At 40.2% G+C, this 24,564-nt stretch overlaps 1 long non-coding RNA gene across 3 annotated transcripts; it reads right to left on the reverse strand.

The window, feature by feature from the left end:
- Positions 1-3,218: 3,218 nt before the first annotated feature.
- Positions 3,219-24,564, reverse strand: LOC106036403 (uncharacterized). Of its 3 annotated transcripts, none has more exons than XR_010834205.1 (5): positions 24,252-24,564; positions 22,470-22,601; positions 11,959-12,217; positions 10,793-10,921; positions 3,219-8,270 (listed from the first exon to the last, which is right to left on the reverse strand). It is a non-coding gene; the product is annotated as an uncharacterized lncRNA (long non-coding RNA). The 3 variants fall into 3 exon arrangements; XR_010834204.1 differs by lacking the exon at positions 22,470-22,601 and having other exon boundaries at positions 3,219-7,537; positions 8,125-8,270; positions 24,252-24,561; XR_007166180.2 differs by lacking the exon at positions 22,470-22,601 and having other exon boundaries at positions 24,252-24,557.

Genomic DNA, 24,564 nt, shown 5'->3' on the forward strand with positions numbered 1-24,564 from the left:
CCCATGACTCCTTGGAGGCAGTGGGAGTCTACAGCTATCTCCTCCTGTGGGAAACCCTCCCTGGCAGACAGCATCCGGACCTTCTCTGTCTCCCACCCTCAATCTTTATTGTTAAGGGAAAGGGGGAGGTGGGAAGGGTGTGAGGCACCCTGAAGAAATCCCCTGTTTATTTAAGAGTTTTTTGCAGGCAGGGGTATGGGGGAGGGCGCCTTTCTTCCTCCTCTGAATTCTCCTCTATTAATATATTCCATTTAAATTGCTCACGGCACCATGTACTAATTAGGACTAGAATGACAGTTTGAGGAGAACAACTGAACCCACTTGAACTCTTGGAGTTCAGAGTTCACGCACATATGGGAAAAACATCTTCCCATTTATTTCTGCAAATATGCTGCACGTATCATGGAAAATATAGGTGATATGGAGAGAGCTCATCCTAATGGCTCCTGGAAATGCTTCAGATTGCAGCCAAAGAGATTTAAAATGCTCATTTAAAGAAAGTACACACTGAACCAGTTCCACTGATGATCATACACAGAGTTGTACAGATTTAAATGAAATAGTTAATTTGATACCGGTTTAGACCTAAAGAACAAAAGCACAATGAACGTCCTAAGGCATGTTAAAGCAGGCATACTCTAGTTCAGTATAAGGCAAAGAGGAATAGTTTACAGTTACACTAAAACAAGAAAACTGAACAGAGCTACATGGAGCTGTGCACGAAATAAATGAAACTGGAACATGTTTGAGTCCATACAAGGCCCTCCTGTTAGCTAATCTCAGACCAGACACCTCAGCACTTACCTTCAGTCAAAAGTCAGTGTTTTTTGCAACGTTCATGTAATAATAGCAATACTTAGTGATTGTAAGCATATATCTTACAGCATTTTAGCCAGGTGTGTAAATTATACTAGGCGCACACATTGATTTAACTTCCCAAAATCAATTTTCTTATTTTGATGACTTTTATTTTGTCCATTTAAAACTACACTTCAGGTGCTGGCTTTGAGCCACTTCCATTCCCAGTATAGAGCATCCAAATATTGACTTGTACCAGCTTAATGAAATTGATTTTGACTTCTCACCTTTTATTATTTTGGCGGGAGGTTGTGTGCAGACCAACTCTATAATGAAACTGGATGATTTACTCAATACCACACAGAAAATCAGTGCTACAGCTGGAGATGAGCAGGTTTTTACACAGACCCACCATACAAATTTGACTATACGTCCTGAAAAGCAGCATGCCTGGATTGTCTGAAGATTCCAGTTTATGTATTGGTTTCTCTCTGATCTCTTAAGGAGAGATTTCTGTAAGAATGACTTGGATGAAATGTCTGTTCCTGATCCATTCCATTCCATTCCATTCCATTCCATTCCATTCCATTCCTTGCAATGACCTTATTGCTATGGTATCTCTGTATGACACTATAAGGACATTAGTTGCTGTCTGTCACCTGTGGTTCATTTGCTTTCTTTTACTCCCATATTCTTTCAGCCTGAGGAGTTTAGAAATGGTTTGATGGAAGTATGTGGCAGGTCTTTGGAGACACAAGCGATTCAAAGCCAATCAATGCATCTATAAATCCTTGTAAAGCTCAGATCCTGGATACCTGGTTACTCTTTCATTATGCATTGACCCAGCAAATGAGGCTGGGGTATTCCTAAGACACTCTTCATTTTTCACTGTGCTGCACTCTGCGTAATTTCTCCATGGCATGCACGAAGGAAAAAATGTATCTTGTAAACACTGATCTACTTATTATTCTGTTTGTTTGGATAGCCTTAAAAATGGGCATTTATCTATAGCACAGGTCTCTCAAACAAAGACTTGTTAGCCAGACATACATAAACGTGGTCATACAGAGACCATCTATGACGACCATTTCAAGAGTACTCCTCTCACCATTTCCTAAAACTGACTTTTACATCCCAAGGTAGACTGCAATTTAGTGTTACTACTTCAGGAGCACAGAGTTCTGCAAAGCCCTCCACGAAAAACTACCATTCTTCAGGTATAAACGTTTGAGGGCAACTGTTTTGTTTTCTGGAGGATGGAAGGAGCAAACTGTAAGGACTTCAGGCAATATATATGTAATGACTGACAACCGAAATATAGAGACATAAAGAAATTGATGTCAGGGCTAATGCAGTTCTGCACATCTCCATCACACAGTTCAGACATGGGCATTTTTCTTTTTCAGCCTCTGTGTTTTAAAACAAACCGGATTGGGGCCATTGCTGCCTGTAGATTATGGCCCTCGAAGTGATAAACATGCTGTTCCATTGCTATTTGCCCCATGAGATAAACATTTCTGATGGATTTTTCTGACAAAACTGAGAAACCTAATAATCGCAACGTCAGAAAAAAACTGAAAACTGATTCAGTTTGATCCCCAAAGGACAGGAGAGGGAAAACAGCAATAGGAGATACAGTTCTGTAAGACTGAACTTGTCAAAGCTTTTTTGACTGCTTTGAATAAGCATATCCGCTTGGTATTATAAATAAAGGCATCAGACAGTAATTTGCATGGATTAGGATTGTTAACATTTATCAATTGCTGGGTTTTAAAGAACTCCCAAATTCTTGATAGGAGTATCTCTTTGTAGTGAAAGATTCACGGTGGGAGTGAAAAAAAAAATCTGATGAATTTAAAGCTACAGATGAGAGAAAGCAAAGCCATCCAGATCTAAACTGAGATACCATTAGTGGTTCCCATAAATCAAATCATGTTTATAGCAGGGATACAGTTGAATTACCATCTGGACTTTTTAACCTCGACATTTATTTCCGAACCCTCCTCCAATATTGAAAGTAAACTTAACCCTTCCTTTCATCTTCAGGACTTTGACCCGGTGCCAGTTCTTATTTTGAAGGAATGATCTGATTTTTGATGCAGACAGAATGGCACACGTGGCTCGATGTTGGAAAGACTGGGAGTTTCTTGCAGAAGACAAAGTCATAAAAGAAATAAAATACACTCAGTCTTAAATGAGATCAGCTGAATAGAGGGTCAGTGGGAATGAAGTCAGAGGGAGGATAAAGAAAGGAGGGTTCATTTTAATTCAGGTAGAGGACGCAGATGGGGTCCAAGGACAATGTAGAAAAACATGTAATAGTCAAAGGAAACCTATATTCCCTCAAGATTGGTGGGATTATCGGGAGGGTAGATGGGTGATGAAGAGCTAGATCCTGTTTTCATTTGTGCTAATAACAATACTGTCATTGCCTCTAATAGTGTAGCCACCTACTTCAGTGCAAATGAGCACTTTAACCCTTTACTGACCAAAACAATTCAGGCTACTGTTACAGAAAAAGAAAAAAACTACAAAGATATTTGGATCTTGTCTTCTCTTTTTCCTTTTTTTTTTTTTTTTTTTCACTCTGTGTCTGAACTTTCTGATTCAGACAAAGAGCTGCCAAAGTAGTTAGTAAAGGATATTGTGCTATTTCCAGCTCAAACTGAAAGGAAAAAAATTTCAGGAGAGACTGGCTCTGCTCTGCAAGACACTGGCCCTTTCTACAGAGGTCGCTGGTCTGAGTGGCCAGGAGGGCCAGGGCTTGCTCAGAGGCAAACAGGAGATATTTATGATTGCAGTTTCCCAGGTCATAGGTCCAGCATTTTTCTTTCTTCTGTTTGGGCCCATAGGCAGCTTGGCACTGGGACTGCAGGACCTGGCCAGCGGTCTCTGCTTCTCCAGAGACTTCCGACATGAACGTGTGCTTCTTGTGCATCCCTGCAACACAGGGAGAGGAGCATTTCTGTACATCACACAGTGTTTAAAGAAGAAATGTATTAACTCTGAGGTTCTCCAGTGACAGGTAACAGTTCTTACATAAATATATACCCAGACAACATGAGGCATGTTAGTGAAACTGCACTACATGCATGTACAGCTGTGATACATGCTTCTGGTGCTAAGCAAGGTGATCAGAGGGCCTTTAGTTGGCCAAGAGGGTCAGGAAGCTCATCCTGAAGTTATATCATTTATCAAGGTGAGCCAACCTGGCCATCTTATCCTTGAATAAGGAGCAAGATGCTTTTCTTTGAAGGCTAGCTTCCCTGAAGGAAAAATGTCTTCCCACCTTCCCTCCAAAGCTGTTTCTATAAAAGTCTTTGGTGTCGTGCATTTCAATGTGAGCTGAAGGGTTTTACTAAGTCCTTGTTAGAGACAACCTCATATTTCACACCCAGGCTGGTGCCAGGATCCTCTTAGTCTATTGGTAACATTACTGTCATTTCCTATCTCTCTCTTTCCTGAATTTACCTAACCCAAAGCTCCAGCCTTTTGCTGAAATGATTTTCTGCCTTCCGGCCCTGCGTGCCGTGTGTCAGATTATGTGCAAAAGGTCACAACCCACTTCCCCTGACTTTAGACACAGGATGAGGAAATGAAGAGGAGTGAAGTTACTGATTTCATTATGGAGGTCAGGGTGGGTCTTCTTGGGGTAGAAGTGGAGTCTGAAGAGCACATGTTGCCATTTGTTATCCATATTTTGTCAAACAAACAAAAACCCTCAGCAATTACTCATGCTGCTGAATCGGAAATACTTCTCAAAACAGCTGACAAATAGAACAGAAGGACAATAGGTGGACGGTGAAGAGAGATTATATATATACCCACACATATATATATATATAGCACAGACACCGATACCCAGTTCTGTTAGAAACAAAGTGAAGACATGCGGAGGGATCCTAGGATCATCTCTGAGGCACCCAAAGGGCAGGCAAGCTGCCTCGCTTCCTTGGTAATTCTCTTTTAGCATTGCACAGTCTAATTATGTGCTAACCCACATTCAAAAATTGTAACGTCAAAAGGGTAAGTGTCTGAAAGAGTGCCAGGAGAATGTTTTCCAGCACTGGGGAATCCCAAACTTTGCCCAGTACAGGACTGCACTGGCTCCCAGCCAGTAGCCTGAGGCCACACTGAAAGCACATGCAGAAGAGAATATCTTTGCCACCCTCCTCCTCTATTAGAGGATAAATATATGTATCCCCATGTGTGCTCTTAGGACATGTTCTGAGTGGCCTTCTGGTGGGCAGAGATGGGACACTTCGGCCTGGAGTTGCTGAGGGCAGCCATCCCATGCAAAGGACCAGGAACCACCACAGACAGTGCAACGGGAAATGTACAACTGATGGTTTGGGGATCAGCAAGGGTAGACCTTGGCTTCACGGGTGGGTTGGAGACAGTGTCCTCCTCCCCCAGTGTCCAACAGCTACCTGACCCACAGTTTCACGCTCCTTGCACAAGTCCAATAGTGGCTCAGGAATGCACATCCCAACCTATGTGCTCCAAATCTGCCTGTTTCCTCTCAGATCTGTTGAATTAATCCTGAACTGGAGGGGGAGCAAAACCAAAGAAAAAAGCAAACAAACGGAAAGGCAAAAACCCCAAAGCACTTCCTTTCTGCAGGTTGTTGGTTGTACCTCGAGCTCTGGCTGGTTTATGTATGCATTCAGAGTAAGTCCTCTGAGGAGTATCCTGCAGTCATTTCTCAGCGAGTGTGAACAAACTCATTAACAGCTCCTTTACTGGAATGATAAGTTGTTTCTTAATGAAGGGAAAAATAAATACCCTCACTAACCCAGGCTCCATCACTAGAAGTCACACATCATTCTTAAAGACTCCTTATTTTCCACCAGAGACATTTGTGTACAGCTCTTAAACAAAATGAGAGAGCTTGCTTCTCCTTCTTAGACGCTCTTTCAGATACTTAAATTGCACAGCATTTGTAGATGCTTTTCAGAATTTTACCCCATCTTAGGTACAACAAAATAAAAAATATAATCTGAGTCTTCACCCATTTTAAGAAAGGAAAGTTTGTAGCACTTTAAACAGGGGACCAGGACCCCAGAGACTGAGGAACTATTCCGAGCGCTGTGATTGACCTGCTATGTAGTTTCACTTGTAGGGAAGTCACTTAAGCTCTTTGTGTTTCAACGTGCCCATTTGTGAAATGGAGATAATAATGCCAAGCTCACAAGGGGGCTGTAAAGGTTAATTAAATAGAGTTTTTAGGTGATTTTCCTTCTCTAGATGAAAAGTGTGACAGAAGTATTGTTTATTAATGGAGCCAGTGCAAAACTGATAGTTCTGAAATTTTTCAGTACAGAAATACATGGTGATTTTTGTACATAAGAAAAATGACCACTTTGCAACTTTTTTTTTTTTTCCTTTAGCACTGTCATTTATTCAAGGAAAATTGATTCTCCAAAATATGGGGGTGTTTTGTACTTGTTTCTCCCTTTTTCCTTGTAACTACATGATGATGTTGGTATAGGCAACAAGAATGACTAGGCATCACCATCAATTAAAATAATATTTTGTTCTCTTTACAAACTCACATGCTTCACTTCTAAATTTTGAATGTCAGGAAGAGGTACTGCAAGCCATTAGATTCATCTGGTTGTTGATGTCTTTATAGGGCTTGATGCTGGCCATTTTCAAATGCAGATATTTGGTTACTCTCATCCAGTCTCATATTTCTAACTCCATGTTTCTCTAGAAAAGGAAGTGATAATACACCCAGGAAGATCTTATCCTTGCAAGTTTTCAGACTTTACTGCAAACTGCACTGACCCAGCGGCGTGATTGCATGATTTGTTGCAGGTTGGCACAGCAGGCTTGGGTCAGACCCACACATGTGGGGAATTGGGATGTGCTCTGCATTCCCACCCTAGTGTGTGCGAATGTGGGAACCTATGTTAAGCCTGGTTCCAGCATAGAGCCATATGCTTTCCAGAGGCCAAATCTGCTCATGTCCCTCACTCAAGTCACTGGTGGGAGTTTTCACTTTCATGCCATGCATGTGAACACAGTGGATTATTTTTATTTTCATTACTGTTGGGGCCCTTGCATCACTCTTCTGTAAAGGGATGCCCCAAGAAATTACAAGATAACAACAGAAGAAATATAAATTCAGCTTCTCTGAAAGTTGCTTACACTGGAGCTTGAGTTTGGGCTGAAGATTTACATGCTTTCCCTCTCTCACTGAACAAGGTGACCTACCCCATAACCACAGAAATTCCAAATGAATAAGAGCTATTAAGTTATCTTGTCCACCTGCCCCCTCTGGCACAAGATTGAGAGGGTGACATGGTTTCTGGCAGTGGGCTGCGCACAACCCATGACAGAGGCTGCACACAAATATGAATCATGTTGTACTTAAAAGGCCCAAATGAGTTTACTCTGGGCTCTTCACCCTTCATTGTAGCTGGTCAGAATGGGGCCCTGGAACTTAAACAGGTTGACAAAGCAGAGATTGAATCAATCCCTGAAAACAATAGTTTTAACCCTGTGAACTCCTCAAATGCTCTATTGGCTGCTAGTGCTTCTTGTGCAGTTTTTGCCACGGAGAGATTCCCCTAGGATGCTACTTTTAAGAAAAACATATATAAAAACTACCCACTGTGTAAATCTAACATCAGTTAGTGGTTTCCCAAGTACGGCTTGTGGGACGGCAGCCCGAGTCTCAGACGATAAAACAGTTCACTGCAGATTGGAGAGCCCTGTAAATGGAAAAGAGAACCTGGAAAGACAAAGAAAAATGAGTCTTTTCAATAGCATCGAGGGAAATAGCATCTTGATTTTTTTCTAGCTATGTAAAGGCTCCTCTCACCCTCCCCCATCTCTTTCTACCAACTATGTGCCTGCATACCTGGAAATATTCCCTTGATATTAAAGACTGAGATTTGTTCAAACTGCTCCAAACAAACAAACAAACAAACAAACAAACAAACAAACAAACTTGACATGAACTTTGGGCTCTCTGACAAACTCTTAAAAAGGTAATTCATGTGTAAACAGTCTCTGGAAGTTACCCACTGATGGCAACAGGAACTGAACCAAAATGTAATAAACCCCACCAAGACTATCATGGTGGCCCTTGCCTCAGACATCTGCTTGTTCTGTGTAGGTCAGGGAGAAATGGAGGTCCTCTACCAAGCCTGGGAAGCTAACAGGTATGAGCAGCCCTGGACCAAAGCAGAAAGAGATTTTCAAAGTCAAGCCCCTAGCTAACATCTTTTCTCTCTCATTTTAACTGAAATTGTCTCATCTGATGACAGTGCCTGTAGCAATGTCACTGGCAGTGTAAGGAGGAGGACAGTACCTCACCTGGCCCCAGTTTTCTATGAATTCATCTGTAGGAAAGACTGCAGCATCTTTACAGTTTCCTCTCTGGTGTCATGGACTTTCCTCTACACATTTCCCTCCTCGGAAGTCCAGCTAGATCTCATTTTCCCATACCAGTAGGCTTAGGCCTGCATTCAAAGAGGACCAAAGATCAGCAATTTTAAGAGCAGAATTTGTAAGTCACTGACCGTGGCAGAATTGTTGCAAGAGTTGTGCTGGCCTTGTTGCACGGGTACCATCTGGGGGGTAAAACTCCTTAGTGTGCACTGTGAAGGTCTGCATGTTCCGGGGGTGTTTTGAGGAAAAGATTCACAAACATCCTATCCCTTGGGAACACCCTAAAATGTCCCTCATTGCTTTCTCATACACTAGCCAGAAGCGTGGCTTTATTGAGATTATTTATATTGAAGCTGTCCACTTTTTCTTGGGCTGTCAGTGACAAATACTCATGTACAGTTTGAGAAAATGCCTAGCTTCACTCAATATTTGTCCCCAGAAATATCTTCAGTAACAATTATTGGCTGATGCTTCTGAAATCTTTGCCTAAAGATCTTTGCCTAATCTGAATGTTGCTGGATCAGGATTTCACATATGATTCCTGAGCATTCGTCTTTTATCTCTAGTTCTTAAACAAAATGGGTATTGAAAATTTCCACTGTGAATATCACTGTCCTTAGAGATAAGCAACCGTACTTAAGTTGTGCCAATGACACTCACTGGCTTCACTGAGTGTTAAGTGATTGCTGTGGGAGGAAAAAAATGAAAAAAAAAAAAAACCACAACCAACAAGCCTGATGCATTTGCTTGAGTTATGGAGAGTGACAGAGACCTAAGCAGTTTGCGCAGGTGAGGTCAAAATTTTGGCTGCCTTGCACATATGTCAGGACATGTGGGTGCATGTAGATATGTATTACTGTGAACATCTTCTGTGCTTCTAAAGAGAAGTTTATAGAGTTGCTGACATGATTTGCTCTAAGCTGTGATCTGCAGAGTGTCAGCTGGGAGACCATTTTCTTTTGGAAATGAAACAGAACAAAATAAATGCATTTGGTTGTTTCACTAAATTCTGGGATGTAAAACAGGTTTCCCCAGCAAAGTATGAGAAGTTGTGTTCATTCCAGCAGCAAAGACTTAACTAAAATACCTATCAGTCTTAGTGGGGTTTGAGCAAAGTGCTTATTAATCTAAATTTACATATCTTCCATCGAAATGGGGGGGGGGGGGGGTTACAAAGTGATCTGAATTAACGTGAGCTGACAGTTGCTGTGCTTACAGGCCTTCAATGCACTGTGTACAAGGGAAATAGTTTCCTTACCAGTCTTTGACATTCTCTGTTCAGAAGATTTTTTATTTTAACCCCAGTCCTAATTGCCCTTCAGTATCAAAATTAATTGTGTTTTCTGCTAAAAGGCCAGTGCAGTTTAAGGTTACTCCAGGGTCCCAGCAGCCGATGCATCTTCTGTAAATGGCTTGATTGCCGTCTGTGGAGAGGAGTGCTGGGAGAGATTTGCTTGACCGAGGCTATACATTACAGTCCAATTAGTGTGAAGATCACTACATGAGTCTTTAACTTTATCTAGTAACTGTCGGCATCTCTAATGCTGAGAGCAGGGTGAGGAAGAGGGATGCAGAGCCCACCTGGGCAGCCATGCAGGGCCGCGCGGCTTTGTCGGCTCCCCTCCAGCTGCCTCGCAGGCAGCAGAGGGAGCAGTCGGAGGATGAAAATACCCAGTGAGCTGCACTTCTCCTCTGAGAAATACTGAGACAGATGTCCCTTTTTTTCTCCTTTACTTCTTGGCTGTTTTACTGAGATATTATTATATGGTTTTGTTTTTGTTTTGTTTTTGTTTTTCTCTTTGATGGTGGTGGTGATGGTGCATTTTTTTTTTTTGGTTTGTTTGTTTGGTTGGTTTGGTTTGTTTTTTTCTTTTTTTTTTTTTTTTCTTTTTGGAACTCTGCTGATCATAGGTATGGACTTATTTGATCTAACCCGAGGCTGTAGGCTGAAGTGCACGGGAATCCGCTAGGCCTGGGTCCTCTGAGCTAAGGGAGAAAGATGAACACATCCAGAAAATGAATGAAATTCTCATGATGAAATTCAGAACTGGTTCCCACCTGGTATTGTCCCTCTGTCATACAGCCAGGACTCCAGGCTCAGGTGCTTCATTTAAGTACCCCAAAGTGAGCAAGAGTTAGACCTTTCACCGGTCTTTGCAAGATCTCAGGAGCCCCTGCATGGCTCATAGGAAAAATATAATTCCCAAACAGAAAAAAATAATTCCAGACAGAAATGCACTCCATAGATCATAGAGTAGATCTAGGAGACAAGTAGTACAAGTAATCCCCTATAAAACAGAAATTACTCTCTTTTTGATCTGTAGGGATGAAGACAGGCTGTGATTTACAAGTATAATAATAACAGTGAATGGTCATCAACTGAAAACATCTCAGTCTAGTCTTGAAGGGATAGTGGCCTTATAGCCCACACCTTGTGCAAGCACCAACATATAAATATCTTCAAAAATTAGTGTAAAGTATTTCATTGCTACAGTTATGCTCATACAAGTTTAGTCCATCATTTACATAATCACAGTCTCTGTATTGTTGTCAATGGTTATTACAAAAATTTTTTTGAAACACCAGGTTCTACCTTATCAGCTAGAGTACAGAAGCCTCAAACATGTGGAATTGATTTTCAGTTGGTCTGTGCCCCAAGTTATTAGGCTTCTTGTCTGAAGTATACAGGCTTCGTGTCTTCCAAAATGTCTTCTAAAAGTAGCTGGAACAACAAGTATTAAACAAGACTATTAAGAAATGTTGAAAAAGTTTGAAAGCTCATGAAAAATAGAATGTAAAGTCCCTGACATTTTTCACATCTCCACCCTTTATTTTTCAGCTAATTTTAATGCTTAATGTCTTCATTTCTGAGTCAGTCTCCAAACCAGGAAATGAAGAGGCAGCTGCAAAAGTGGGAAAAACATGGGGAGCAAAACTTGTTATTTGACACCATCTCACAGAAGTTCCAAAACAGTGAACTTTCTGTAACAACTCCACTTCTCATTACAATCTCATTTGACACTGGAGCAATCATGATTAAAACCAAATAAAAATAAAAATAAAAATAAAAATCTACCTCATTATTTCAGCATTTGGGAGGTTACATGGCACCATAATATGCTAGACAGCATACTCCTTTAATTTAGTTTTTGCTTTGTGAATGATATTAGTGACATTAATGCAGTTATGGTACCCATCGCACTAATTCTCTGCTGTTCTCATTTCTGTGCTCCTTCAGTAACTGTGACTCAGCCTTAGACCCCAACCATTATTTTCAGTTCTGTTTTACCTGCTAGATTCACGTACTTAGGATTCCACACACCACCATTTTTTCTACATTGTTCACTACAGATCTTGCATCAATGTGCAGTGTTGTGTTTGCCCAACTTGGAGATAAGGGAGTCTCTCTCTCAGAGGCATTTTAGATTAAATAAACCTGGTAATGGGATGAGAGCTGAGCCTCATTCTCTGCTCTTCTAAAGGTCCTTTAAAATGACAGCAAATTGAAACTCCTCTTCAGCTGGCTCAAGCAGCATAACCATACCGAACATTTCTTTTTCCAGTGGTAACCAAAATTGCAGATGGCTCAAAGTAGAAGCAACTAACATTTACCCTACCACAACATATTAAATTAAATATTCAAAGAGAAATAATAATGTATAACATAATTATTCAATAGGGTTCACCACCACGGGATGAATTAAAAGAAACAGTTCTTAGGTAAACAGGTAACAAAAAATAATGGTCAGGCTATCTCACCTTTCAGATATATGTACCACAGGCTAAGCCCTGTGGTACCCAAATTAGCAGCAGGTAAATTCCTTCTATTTGGGATTCCCATCAATACGTCCAAGGGCTAAGGTGAGCAGGAATGAAAGGCTGTGAAAGAAACTTCCCCGTCTGTAAGGTCCTTGTCAATGGGTCACAAAATTGATTTCTTGGTCCTGTTTGCAAAATCCTGACCTAGCTTCTTTCAGACGCAGGAAGCTGGAACTTGGGGCCTTTAGTCTGATCTCCTCTGCAATGAGAACACAAATAATAATTAAAAATTGCTATAATATAACACTTATTTGTGGCTGCAGCGTTTCCAACCTCTCTGTCTTAACAGCTTGGAAGGAATACAAAGGAAAATTCTGCATGTCAGAAAGTTATGAAACAAAGGCAAAGTGGAGAGGAGATGGAAATATAAAGTCAAAATGAAACCCTCCATCTTTCTGTCAAACTGAAACAATAAATAATAATGGCATCTTGCATTTATATAGTGGCTTTCATCCAGAAAGCCTGGAAAGCTCTTTGGAAACTTTACAAACTACTGTGGAGGAATAGGAATGATTTCATACACTGATCTATTGAAGGCTCCCACTTCTGTAAACAGTTACAGTCTATAGCAACATTACACCTCAGACTGGGACAGGTAGAGACTGATCCTGAGAGATATTAGAAGGATCTGTAGTTAATCAGAGTAAATCTTCAAAGTCCTTTGGGAGTTTACACTGCTGACAGTTATTGTTTCTCATGATCAGGCACTTGGTAAAGAAATAAAATTACTAATAGATGAAATAGCTGCTGATCCTAGTCTGTGTAGTGTGGCAATAGGAGCCAAAACTTTACAATTAAAATCCCTAGTAATTCTTCAGTCTCAATAAACATATGAGTAAACATACTCCTTTGAAAAAGTCAGATCTTCTGTCCAGACATTTGGCATTCTTATTATATGTCTGACTTTCTTTCTTATCTTAAACCATGTGCATATAGAAAAAGGTGTTTTCAGAGGTAGTTGAAAGCAATGCAAACCTCCCAGGTTTATGTCTCTGCCACATTCAATTGTCAGGCAAAGCACAGAAGAAAAGAAAAAAAAAAAAAAGCAACAAAGAGTGAATAATTAGTAATCTGAGGAAACTTGATTAAGCTTTCCATTTCTATCATATGTTTCACTTAAAAAAATCACACCAGATACTTGAGAAGTCTGTTGGATATTAAGAGATGGCACAGATTTCCAGATCCTCAAAGGAGGAAAATTCTTGCTGATTTTCATGGTCTTTTTGTTCCAAGAAGGATCACATAATTTTGGCTCTTGAATAATATTTCTAAAACCAACAGTCGGCTCAGGATTTCCCTGTGTGTGAATGTATTTCTCTATCAGCTGGCGCGATGTATTTCTGCACTGGAGTACCACTTTTAAAGCATCCATCCACCACCTCCCAATGGTGGCAGCAGAAGGAAAATGAATGAAACTGAGAAAGAAACAGCTCCAGGAACAAGAGAATTAAGAAATTGCCTTCAGATTTATGTCTCTTCATTTTATTGGCCTCTGGCAGGGTATTTTGATGGGATCACATATTACTAGGGTAAATAAGCCTCTGACTCAGCCTGGCAACCAACTCATGAAATTTCAAGAAATTCTCCCTTGTGCCAAATTTAGTTGAATTTGGCTAGTTTGGAAGCTGTTGCACAGAGGCACATGCAGAGATGGACACATAAAACAAATAATCACTTTTTCCTACTGTTGCAGGAAACAAAGCTAGAAATTGAGCTTCAAAGCAGAGAAGTCTTAAGGAACCCTCAGAACCTGCTTTGACATCCTGGTTGTTGCAGAAAGCTGCTTCACCTGCTATTGCAAAATGGGACAATATGGCATTTGAATAAGACTCATATTGCACACCAGTACAGCACATACATGCCTTATATATACATATATATTATATATATAAAATTCTCTTTTCCATTTATAAATTTTCTTGTCTCTGGAGACTTTCAACCTCACTCCTGGTGCCCTGCTCTGGAAGACTGTAATCTCCAGGACAGTGTCCACACTAGAGCCTGGGAAGTTCCCCAGCTCTCTTCCCTTCCCCAACCATGCCAATCCATCTGCTCTGAGATGGAATTTTGTGGCAGCCAGCCAAACTGGTATTTCTTAGCACTGCTGTGGCTAGTGAGTGGGACTTGCTTTGCCACCTTTTGCACCCAAACTTTGCATTGGTCCATGTGTTTAGGGGAGATGGGGGAAAGGGAAAAGGAGAGGGCACATGTACTGCCTTCACCAGTGACTGAAGCAATGATTAAACATGTTCTAGCTTTACATATCAGACTCTCCTATCAACACTTGGCAAAATTGCAGCATAAATACAATGCAGCCCAAGAAAGAAATGTTTGTATCCTGCCATTGAACTAAGAGCAGCTCTCTAGAGTACAGCTAAGAAATAGCTAACTCCTCTGTGGGGAGATTTAGCACCAAAAGAAGGTGAGACGGGGCAATGTGTCTGCATTTATTTAAACTGTTTTCAGTATTCTGTAAGAATAGGAAATTGTGGAAAGGAGTCTGGATGCTTCTCAGTATCCATGTTGTTTTAGGCTTTTAGGAATGTATTTCTATGCCCTCTAAGGTTTTCTTAAGTCACAGTGGTCTTCTGAGAGACAGGAAATTTTACATCAGTGCTGTAAGTCTCTGGACCAGTAATTCTCATTTACATTATGAGAAGCTCCAGAAAAGCCTCACAGCTATATTTTGTTGCAAACATGAGCCATTTAGCCACCCTGATAGACACCATAGATTTTGCACATTAAATGATGGGATCTCCAGCTTCACAAAAATATCTTTCTCCCTAAGCAGTAGAAGCAGTTTTGGATATTAAGAAAAAAACTCTTTTGTTCAGATGAGTAGTTTAAAGTTATGTTACATTATTTTGAATTTCTCGCTGATGGTGTTACTGGTCTTTCAGGTGATTACTGTGGGAGCTCAGAGAGTTCATTATGCAAAAGCTAGTTTGCTGGTGGAATATAGGTTGATATGTTCAAAGGCACACAGGGTTGTGATAGGACAAACTTATGTTGAAAGTGAGTGAAAGTCGGATGCTTACTTCTTCACGCTTTCAAAAATCTCCTGCTGCTTTTACTTCTTGAACATGAGAGGGAGGTTGGCCAGAGCAGCTATTACAGGCTACTGATAACGAATGCTTCAAATCACTGATGACTGGGAGCCCCCAAGAGTTCTTGTCCCACATTTTGCCTGGCAATTAAATAGGCTGAGTTATAATTTGCGCCCCATATTCTCTGTGTTGAAGGCAGTAGGCTTCTTCATTTTTAGCCTAACTCTTCTGTCACCTTCGCCAGTTTTACATTATTTGTGTTAACTCTGTGGCCTAGGGGTGGGAGGGAGAGGGGAATTATTCCTAATTTACTGAAAGTGAGAGAAGAATCAGTCACTTCTTTCTTTAAATTTTTGTGGAGGATTGTTAATCAAAGTTAAAACAAATCTGTGTTCCAACGCAGAGGTGGGCGAAGAAATGTGTGCCTAACACATATGCACTTTGGGGCTCCTGCAGAAGGAAACAGAGTTCTGGAAAGTGTTGTGAGAAAAACATTAAAGACACCAGACTGGATGCAATGCCGCTGACTGGAAACAAAGCCTCAGACAAGATCCAGCTATGTTTGAACCTGCTGGAAGAATTGCATTTTATTCTCTGTCCTGGGATGAACGACGTAAATTATCTCCCTTTCTTATTTGCCTCACATTGAGAAGAGCCTGGCATGGAGTCGGACAATGACTTAAAGTAGGAGCTGGGCAGGGAATACATCAGGTATTCGACCTGCAGGCCTGTGAAATGCAGTGTCATCATAACCCAAAGGGCGTATCATTAGTCACTGAAGGAAGGAAGTGCAAGCATGCCTGGAGAAATCAATAGAAGGTCCTTTTCTAGTAACACAAAGAGAACAGCACCAATGTTTATGTCTTTGCCCTTCAGATACTTTGCTCTTCCTTCCTCTCCAGTCACCTTTTTGCTTTATCCAGAATTTCATTTTCCTGATTCCTGACTATAAACGGACAGACCACGACTCAGGCTGCAATCCAGTCTTTTCTCAGAAACAAATATCCATCAGGCCCAATGTTTCTGTATGGTGGTTATCTGATTTGGCTCCTGCTAACTAAAAACATATGCAACTGGTTATCTCCATCAACACAGTTTAATTCAGCTCTGGTCCGTATTAGTGTGATTTCTGCAACTGATGTCTCTTACTGCCATGGGTGAACTGTGACTGTTAAAATCATGTTTAAATATGAAGATCAAACAAATGGTCCAGAGGTTTCTTGCATTTAAAGATTCATTAAGAATACAAAAATATTTTGCCATGTTTTAATTTAACATAGTAATTCTTCTCCTAAATACCATGCTGTAGATAAATGAGGAACCAGATTAATATAAGATTTCAGAGTTTTGCTAGAATATGGGATTGTCTTTCAAAATTGTCAAAACTCCCTCTATTTTTGTAGCCTACACTCAACCTGTTTTTTCACTGTTTGTGCCTCAGTTTACCCATCCATGAAATGAGCAAAACAGTAGCAATGTACAGACAAGGGAAGCTACAAAGCACCACTCATTACTGTCAGGAAAATGCTTTGAAATTATTCAGCTCTATTCATGGCAAAATAATAATGAATTAACAAAATATGTTCAGGCAATGCACATTTGTCTGTTTCCAGGAGAAAACTGTGAAGAATTATGAATAATACGGTTCACTGGTGACTGTTTGTTCTAACAATCCTGTTTTGTACCTTACAAAAAAATAAATAAAACTTTTTGTGCTCAGTTTGACCGTTTCATGCACTGGCCCTGGTTTGTTTCCATTCTGGCCCTTGACAAGAGTGCAAAATACACATCAAGGACAAGAATAACTTTTTAGACTGTGATAACATTTGTATTATTAGAAGAGGTTGGGGTGTGCCTGGGAGGGCAGGAGGTAAATCTGCTGAACAGTCTAAAAGCTTTATTTATGGAAATGTTCCTTTTTTTTTTCTTCTTTTTTTTTTTCCTTCTTTTAAAAACAGAGGAAAGAAGAAATAATACTACTAATGTCATCATAATCTCTGAGATACCAAATCAGCCAAGTTATGCCTGTGCATACACATTCATACGCACTCCAGAAAAAGTTTATCTTAGTATATAAAGCTCAGACCCTGGATCAATTGTCCAGCTAAAGCAAATCAGCATAAGTCTATGAAAATCAAAGGAATAATGCCAGCTTTACCTAGATGAGGACTTGTGACAATGTCTCATTATTTCAAGTAGGAAAATCAGAGGTGTGCTCTATGGTACTGGACACAGTTGGTTCCAATGGGAAGAAGTAAAGTATCTTTCCTGACAAGTCTGAGAGCTTCTGACGCTGGTTCTTTGGTCATTTACCTAATGACCCACTTACCAGTGGAAAACCCTGAAATCAACATCTTCAAGGTCAGCAGAACTACCCAGAACTTCCTGAAGGGAACAAAGCATCTTCCAAGCTTTTCTCAAGATTTTTTTTTTTTTTTTAGTAACAATGGGTACATTTTGAACCTGCTTGTATGATTTAGGAACCAACATTTTATTTTTTTTTCTTCCAGGCTTTACTTAGCTGAGCGCTTGGCCTCCAGTCTATTAACCAGTTTTGTGAGATTTTTTACAGTTAGTGAGACTTGTCCTTTTATAAAACCGAATCCAGGCTGGTAAGTCATATTCCCCAAAGATTTCGCAGAATATTACCGCTGCCCTATCAAGGCACAAATGGTATGAAACTGTAGAATTGGCTGCTGTTCTGTACTAGGAGCATAAGAGTGCACTGTAAAGGGGCAAAGGCCAGGTTGAGAAAACAACAAAAGAAAGCAAAACAAAACCTCCCACTGAAACACCTTTAGAAAAGGCTGCTTTCAAATGTTATTCATGGTATGCTTTAAAGAGCCTACCCCCACAGCTAGCAGTTTTGTAGGTGCTGATCCAACACCTAAAAAGGGGCAAAGAGCTAAACTTCTAAATACTGGGATCTGACTCCTCAGCTGAGATCTGTCTACCGTCTTGAGACTGAATTCAGGATCAGGAAAATGAAAGTCTGGCAAATCTAAGGGAATTCAACTGCATCATCTTGCTCACAGCTAAAAAAGCTAAATTAATAAATAAACAAGACATCATTTAGGAGGTATTTTTGCATAGTATTTTATAGCCACATAAAAATAATACAGTGAAATATAACTTTTCTGTCACAACAGAGGGTTTGGGCTGTCTCTTTTAAATATGCACTGCAAACATACTGGGAGCTTTGCATAGTTGGCTTTTCAAAGTAGAAATGTAATTTTATTTTGTGCATTATTATTTTTCACTACACATGTGCCACCATGCCATATTTTTAACGTAATGATGTCAGCACATCAGTGGCATCACTTCACAGAATTCCCTAATGTGGAGCAGAAGTTAACTGGGCTCATAACGCGTGGAAATCAAAACCCTGCTAACAGCATCTAAAATCAAAACAGAGAAGTTGTTTGACACCCGCTGGATAGTGAAAATGGAGTTTTGTGAAAGGAAATACTTGTGTACATCACTTAGGAAAACATTTTTTTTTTTTTTTTAGCCAATCTGAATTTTCTTCTGGATTTTTAGACAATGTGTATGTGTCCTTTTTGTAGACAGCTGACCCTTTAAGGATAACAATGTCATCACTCCTCACATATTTGACCTTTTTGTGCCACACTCCACAATATAAATGTTGCCTGGAAATATGGAGGAAGATGTTCCAGTGGCATAAGACATACTGCCCATATACAACATCACTCTCACCTTTACATATCAGTTTTATTAATAATTAGATTTTATTGTGATGTTTTAGGCACCATCTAAAGAGATTAAAATACATGGTCTTTGCCCCAAAGTGCTTACAACAGGAAAGACAAATAGTGAATGAATTGTCTGTTAAATCTGGATGATCCCTGGCTTTTTCAGTTTATCAGCAAATCCAAAAATTGCAAATATTTTACAGACATTAAAATATCTTTTAGGGATACATTTTCAGCATATCAAAAAGGAAAAAAAAATCTAAACAAATAAGAGGCTTCTCTGGACACACACCACACCATATTCCAGTTGTTTTTGCATAGTTTCATGGTTTGAATTGAAAAAAAAAAAAAAAAAGTGCAAGCTTGCCATCTTTTAAAGGTGAGTACTGGAATAGTCAATTTCTACTTTAAAAATAAATATTTGGATTGGGTTTTAGGTTTGAATGATTGAGTTTAACTGGGACAAATACTGCAAATGTTTTGTTTTTTTTTTATCCCCCTTTCAAAAGTTGCTTTTAACACCACTCCAAACTCTGCCATAGGTGGAAAAAAGGGAGAAAACCCTGGAGCCAAGTGATGAGACTGCTCTGAGATTCATAGTTCAGTGTTATTTGTTTGGTTGGGGGCTCTTTCTTTTTCTTTTAATAAACTATCCCCAAAAGCCTATCTACCTAATGAGTATTATCTGCTTAATTTCCTGCAGGCTTCAATGCAGAAGCAGGTCAGTTGGTTTAATTATCAGCTATGGAGACGTGAAGGAACTTGAAATTCAGTTGAAATATACAGCAGCTTTTTCGCCTGGATTCCTTAGCATTAACAAAAATACCTGTTCAAAGAACAGATTGACTCAGCCATGACTTACAGAAAGATAAGATTCTGTGGCAGGAAAGTAATAATGCTATTATTGTCCACTGGACAGGGTATATTTGCTTGGTGATTAGTGATGGCTAATACAGTGAAATCCTATACATAAAGAAACAGGCTGGAATTTACTTTTTGACTATCAAATCTCTTTGATTTTAAAATGTAGTTCTACTCTTTCTACCTATATCGCGCTGTTGATTAAGAAATGCCTTTTGAATTTCGTGGTGTTAAATGCTTATGATACTACTCAGACAGAAGGACTCTCCATCGCTGTGACAGGCACACAACTCTTACTCCAGTGATTGGATTCTTCACTGGGAGTTTTTTGGCACAGGAGGGAAAAGCTTTTTCTTTTAAAACAGCCTTTTTCTGTGCCCTAGATAAAGTGTGAGGAAGGCTAAATAAGCAATAGTAGGTTGTCATGCCTTCCAAGTTCACTTCTTTTCTTTCTCTCTCTCTCTCTCTCTCTCTCTCTCTCTCTCTCTCTTTTAAATCTTTATAATTCTGGGAGTTATTATTGATAAGTCTTTATTCAGAGATAGGCTTGTAGAGGGAGCATTCATAAGGAAAGAAATCCAATTAATTTTGTTAGAAATCCAATAGACTCCTGGTGAACACAGACTTCCACCACAAATCTGCAAGTTTATAGAGCTGCTAAGGCACTTGGAGCATCTGCACAGCTGAAAGACGGGGCTTGGGCTCAGTATGGCTAGAGTGATATCTGTAATATCCCATAGAAATCCATTGAGAACACTTAAGAAAGTGCAATATCCTTTAAATGTAACCTTGATAATGAAAGGAAAGGGCTCCTGTTCCTAAATAAAAAACAACAAGCCCCGACAGGTCAGAATTGATACCAGCATTTGCTGCTGCCTGAAACTCCTGCTGAGCACTGAATGCTGCAAAAGTGTCTATTATTTTTAACTGTTGGGTTATTGTCCATCTTTAAGGATGGGGGAATTTTAGGAGCGGCAATTAATAATAATAATAAAAAAAAAAAAGTTTAGTGTTATTGCAGACCTCTAGACAAAATACCTAAGGGGCAGAGGGTGAGCGAACAAAGGAAGCCAAAGGAAAAAAGCAGGCTCGTTTTGGATAGAACAGCTTAGGAAACCCTGAACGGAGGGTTCTTTATATATAGCACCACATTGAGTGACAAAATGGTAGCTGTCATAATGTGCCAGTTAACATGTCCAATATGAGCCGATCGTTTAGTGTCCCCTGGGATTAGAAGACAGAAACATGACAAAGAACAAAGAACTCGGATCAATAATGCTTGGGGAAATAAGACAGAGAAGGTTATTTACTCTGCATTGATCCGTTGCTGCAGTCGCGTAAACTTGGCCTGTTTTTCTTTTGTTAACCTTTAAGCTTGAGTATACTCACAAGCAACTAGGGAGCCAACTAACAGGTGTAGATTAAGGATCGAAGGAGGTCACCGTACCTCTGTCACCACTAGGCACCCATGTAACAACATCCCTGAAGAAATTTAAACATCAATAGCTATAATAAGGGCAAATTTATCAAGCTTGGCCTACTTTTGCTGGGAGCCTGGCTGTGTCCAGTCAGTTTGCCCTTGCTAAAGCTCAATTGATTTGGACATTCTTTTACTAGAGTTGATTATCAATTGTGACACAACAAATTTGTTAGCTTCCAAGCACTGGAGTTGTTGTTGCCATTGGAGCCTCTGAAGTGAAAACACCTGGCTGTGTTCAAGTTTTACTCTTGTTGAAGCAAAGGGAAAAAAAAAAAAAGAGAGAGAGAGAGAGAGGGAAAAAAAGAAAAGAGGAAGAATAGAAAAGCAGAAAAGCCCTTTCATGATCTCTCCATAGATGCTGGTTGTGTTGTAGATACCTGTACTTTGCAGCTGGAACATCTGGATTGCCATTTTTAGAAAATTAGGAGCATGAGGAAATATTAACTTGAAGGAAACCATTTTCAGCAGGAAAAGTCCCAACAGCTGTTAGCTATTCATTTTTTATGTTTTATGATTTGTCACCTAAGTCATATGGAATCATTCCTGTTCCCTGTGTGGATGACAGACGTTTGAAACCGTGAAGTAATGAATACCGTATGATGGGCAGCAATATTCTATAAGCACGGCCATTCAAAAGAAATAATCATTCTTGCTGAACTTCACAGAACTTGTTAAATGTGAAAATCCACTCACCGATGCTCAGGAGCTGTAGTTAATTAGACTAAGTGGACATTTTGTGTAGAACCATGATGGGATGGAATTTGTTTGTTTTAAATACTGACCTTGTTTTTTCAGTCTAATACTAAATGTTTCATGTTGTGCCAATAGGATTAGCAGTACATTAAAACTGTAATTCTGGAAATATTTATCTTATTTAATTTACTTCAAAATCAAAAGGCTTATTTATTATTTAGCATCGCTATAGTAGCTTTTCTACTTTTCTGAAAGTATATGCCTCTTGTCATGCTATAAAACATTTCTACTTGTGAATCACAGAATGTTAGAACAATCAAATAGCATAAAAATGAAATACCTTACACTTAAAATTTGAAAGTCACTTTTAAAATTTCAGAAAATAAAAAGTTAATAATGTATGGCAGCCTCTCTAAAACAAATATTTTACCCAGAATTTTGGGATCAGAAGAGTGGCCAAACTGAAACATTTCCTTTAAGAATAATATTATGGGTTTTGATCAACCCTTTAAAATACTTGTGCAGGATGAATATGCATATGTCTGAAGTGCAGGGGCACAAAATCAATTCACCACAAATGCAGGCAGTTGCAAATAAGTTGCATTTGTTTGTTTGTCTGTTTTTTTCTCTTCAGTTTTACCTAGCACCCACTCCTACCTGATAGTGAAGGTGGATGAAATTATAGACATGGTCCTACTCATCTGCCACTCTGCAGTACTTTGGGTCACTGCTGGCACTCAGGCATAGTCTGGCATAGGCAAGGCTCAGCGTAGTGTTTTCCAATGGATCCTAGAAAGGAAGCCCCTGTATTACATTTCCTCTGTAGCTTGATTTCACATAGCAGACAGAGACGCTTGCACCACGGTTGTTTGGGCTATCCTTTATCCTGGCAATCAAAAATCCTCAAATTCAATTGAAGAAAGGTTGCATCTTTCTTTTTGTTTATTTGTAATAATGAGGCACAAACAAGGAACCTATTGACAAAGGAAATGAGACCTCACTTTCCTCTAAGAGATGGGAATCTGCTGTTTGCATCTCTTAGCATGCAAAGATTCAGCATGTGACCCTTGCCCCATCACCCGTAAAAGTGTCACCACAGTTTTTAAGAGCATTTAAGGCATTTAAGAGCATGGGAGGGAGAAGGCAGCAGCTTTTAGGGCATCAGAAATGACAGTAATGTGCACTGGAACTGTCTGCACAAGCAAAGTGCGCTGAGGCAGTTGTATTAGATCAATCTGTGGCAGAAGAGAAGTCACTGACAGTTTATTTCTGTGTTGGAGAATGAGCTACAAAGTGCATAGTCCTCATTAGAATAAATGGAGAACAGCTCAGTTTGCTCCACACCAAAACTTTTTACCAGCTAATGGCTATTCAGAGCTCTATGTGAAATGAGTTAGGATTCTTAGCCCTGCCACTATGATAAAAAACAGCACCCCAGTTAGCAATAATAAGCATCCTTGGCCGAGGGTCTATGGATTGAGTGAGCATGCAGAATGAATTACCTTCTTTCCACGAGATGTGGTCCCTTTAGGTCAGGGCTCAGGTGAGGGGGAAAAATGTTATGGAGTTGTTCTGATTTACAGCTGAGGACCTGGTCTTAATGGCTCAGTGGGGTCTTGAAGGTGCTTATCTGCACTGGGAGCCTGGGAGCAGACCTACCTTACGGAGGCAGAGCAAGCCTGTCTTGTGGGAAGGCCAAGGGGGCTGGCACCTGCTCTTGGCACTGTCCCCTGCCCCGTGAGGAAGGTGGGACCACAGCACAGGACCTTGTCCCCCTCCCAGGCAGACTGCAGCCACATGCAGCCCTCAATATGCAGCTCTGAAACATCCAAACCCCCATGTGAGGCTGCTGAGCACTGTGCAAGAAAAAGTTTGGGAAGGAGGATCTGAGACCATTTCCCCAGACTAAACAGGGCAAACTTGTGGCTACCCTAAGGAATCTGCCTTAGTGCTTGCCTCTGCAGTAGACTGCTCCAAAATAATGGGGAGTCCATGAGCAGAACTGGAATGAATGTGGGATCAGGTCTTCCTCTAGCCAAAGAATAACTCATTATAAAAACAACGTGAAAAGACACAAGAGAAAATAAAGTGAAGAAAAAGGAGAGAGGGAATGGCATGCAAGCAATTCTCTATTTGCTGAAAGGCTTGTGCAAAAAAAACTCCAGCACACCTTATGAAGGGACTTAAACACAAACATAAGCAATGTAAATCTTTCAGACTGGGCTTTGGAGCCAGAAACCCAAAGCACATGACGGTATATCAAGACATCACATTTCCTGGTTGCATACTTATGCTAGCATGCCTTCCTCACCCAGAGGCCTTGTCCACCCTGACCTGTTCCCTTGTATTGGCCAGTTGGCTGCTTGGCTCCTCTCCCAGCAGCCAGCGCTTTCCAAGCGTGACATCGATCATTGCAGTAGTGAGGAAGATGGCACTTACCTGATGGGGTAGGCGGAAGCTCCCTCTCTTACCATATGCTGGGAATTGTCAGTGGCTGCTTGAAGCCAAGGCTGGCTTTTTCTCCTGCCAGGAAACAAGCCTTCTTCCAGAGCTTGCCAAAAAGATAAAAAAAAAAAAAAAAAAAGGTAAAAAAAAAAAAGGGGGGGAGAAAAACTTTTTGCATATTACGTTTCACACTGAGCAGTTTTACTGCAGGCTGGGCAGCACCGGGAATTATGGATCACAGTTTCCTTTGGCGCTGAGGACAGACAGCAGACAGTGAAATAAGAGGCACTACAATGGGTAAAGGAAA

Source organism: Anser cygnoides, chromosome 11, assembly GCF_040182565.1.
Source record: "Anser cygnoides isolate HZ-2024a breed goose chromosome 11, Taihu_goose_T2T_genome, whole genome shotgun sequence".
NCBI classification, from domain to species: domain Eukaryota; kingdom Metazoa; phylum Chordata; class Aves; order Anseriformes; family Anatidae; genus Anser; species Anser cygnoides.